The 2,255-nt window shown below is 41.4% G+C and overlaps 1 pseudogene; it reads left to right on the top strand.

Moving 5' to 3' along the window:
* Positions 1 to 282: 282 nt before the first annotated feature.
* LOC110591827 lies at positions 283 to 2,040 on the top strand (annotated as a pseudogene).
* The last annotated feature ends 215 nt before the right edge of the window (positions 2,041 to 2,255 follow it).

Below are 2,255 nucleotides of genomic sequence, written 5' to 3'. Positions count from 1 at the left end.
AAAGATCCTGGAAATACAACATGCAAAATATGAGGTTCAACGATGGTCATTTCAGAGGATTAATGGATAGATCAAGGGAAAGATTAGCAACAGTGTTGTAGGTTGTTTAACACTGTTGGGCACTTCTTGGAATGTATATAGGGTGCTCAGAAAGAAAGGAGAGAAAACCCCTCATGGTCATGGAAAGCTCCTTACTGGAGAACTGTGTGCCAAGATTTTAAAAACCACATTTTACATTTCAATTAGAGAAAAGTCAGTCCATTTGTGTTCTCACTGCAAGTCATGGAAGGATTTCTACAGGCAGCTGAGCAGCTTTTTGGACAACAAGTCAAGCCAATGATTATGAGGGTGAAAAATCAAAAGAATGGAGGCTCCAGGATGCAAATTATTGGAATTTAATAAAATGCTGCCCTATGAAATTACATAAATGCTTATAGAAGAATAGATATTATTAGCTACTAATTATACTTACAGTTATATTTAGAGAATGAATGTGGAAATGTAAGCCAGGAATTAATGTCATTCACTATGAGATACCATTTGCATGAACTGACATGCAAAAAACAGAACATAAGTTACTGTTTCTGAAATGCTTATGATGTGCCATGCACTATTCTAAGCTCTTGAGATGTATTATTTCATGCAATCCTCCGAACCTAGGAGGTAGGTCCTGTTATTTTTCCCATTTTGCACATATGAAATGAAAGCACAAAATAGTTAAGTCAGAGGAATAATAATGGGTTTTCTTTCTTCTTTTATCACCACTTGTTGCACTCTGGGTTCTTCTGGCCATACACATCCCTTGCTACCTTCCAGCTCTTTGACAACCTTCATCTTCACCTTCCTGTATGGACCCAAGGGCCAGGTGGAGCTGTGAGCATGGACAAGACCTATATGGATCCACTCCAGAAATGTAATTCAACGTTGATTCTTTTCTTTCTTTTTTTTAATTAAGAATTTATTTATTTATTTATTTATTATTTATTTACTTACTTATTTATTCTAATTGAAGTATAGTTAAGACACAATGTGACATTAGTCTCTTGTGTATGACATAGTGATTTGACAATCTATACATTATGCTGTGCTTGCAAGGGGGGCTACCATCTGTCACCATACAGTGCTATTACAGTACCACTTACAATATTTCCTATGCTGTACCTTTCATCCCTGTGACTTATTCATTCCTTAACTGGAAGCTCAATGTTGACTTCTGGATCTTTCCCGGTGATTTCTAAAGAGACTTCCCAGGAGGGGCACCTGGGTGGCTCAGTCGTTAAGTATCTGCCTTCGGCCCAGGTCATGATCCCAGAGTCCTGGGATCGGGCCCCATGTCGGGCTCCCTGCTCAGCAGGAAGCCTGGTTCTCTCTCTTCCACTCCCCCTGCTTGTGTTCCCTCTCTCACTGTCTCTCTCTCTCTGTTGAAAAATAAATAAAATCTTAAAAAAAAAAAAAAGGCTTCCCAGGAAATCACAGCAGCCTGTCATCCTTCCTTCTCAGAATTGCTAATGATGAGCTTCAGTGACCTGAACCCCTGTCCTGGCACCAAATACCCTGCCTCTCTACCAGAAGGGTGGCTCCAGCAGTGGTACAGGGATGAGAAAACCCTACAAGAGAGGTGTTGGGAAGGATCAGAGTCCTCTCAGAGGAAGGCAACATTTCCGGGGCATATGAGATGAAGACATCTAGATCACGTGGCACCTTATCAGGTCCAAAGGAAAACCAGAATCTCTTCCTCAGGTGATAGAGATTAGAGTAGATTTCAGATGTGAATGTCAATGTTGATATTGCCAGAGCCATAGGCCAAATGTCTCTGGGATGCCTGCAGAGAGGAAAATGGCCCTACCTCCTTCCTTCTGGGAAGTGTTGGTACAGGGTCTCAGTGGCTTGACACTTAGCCTGGGTACCAACTGGCCTGGACTTCTGCCAGAAGGAGTACTTCAATAGCAAGAGCGGGGGGAGAAGCTCCAACTGGAGATGCAGTAGGAAAGCAAAAGAATGTTTCAGAAGCTCTTAAAATAGTGGTTGAAAGAAAACTGAGACTCTCATCCTCACGTGACAGAGATCTGAATGGATTCAGGCACAAATGCTGGAGTTGCCACATCTTGGACAGAGATTCCTTTTGGGAACCAAAGAGTAAGCAATAGAGAAATAATAAGAACAGAGTTATGACTGAAAACCCTATCAGCATGAGAATTGATCTAATCCCAGGAAGGTCCTAGTCTTTCCTGCTTATAATTTTAGCATCCCTTTGG

This window comes from Neomonachus schauinslandi, chromosome X (assembly GCF_002201575.2).
Source record: "Neomonachus schauinslandi chromosome X, ASM220157v2, whole genome shotgun sequence".
In the NCBI taxonomy this organism is placed as follows: domain Eukaryota; kingdom Metazoa; phylum Chordata; class Mammalia; order Carnivora; family Phocidae; genus Neomonachus; species Neomonachus schauinslandi.
The sequence above is the reverse complement of the archived record's forward strand: the minus strand, read 5'-3'. Positions and strand labels throughout refer to the sequence as shown.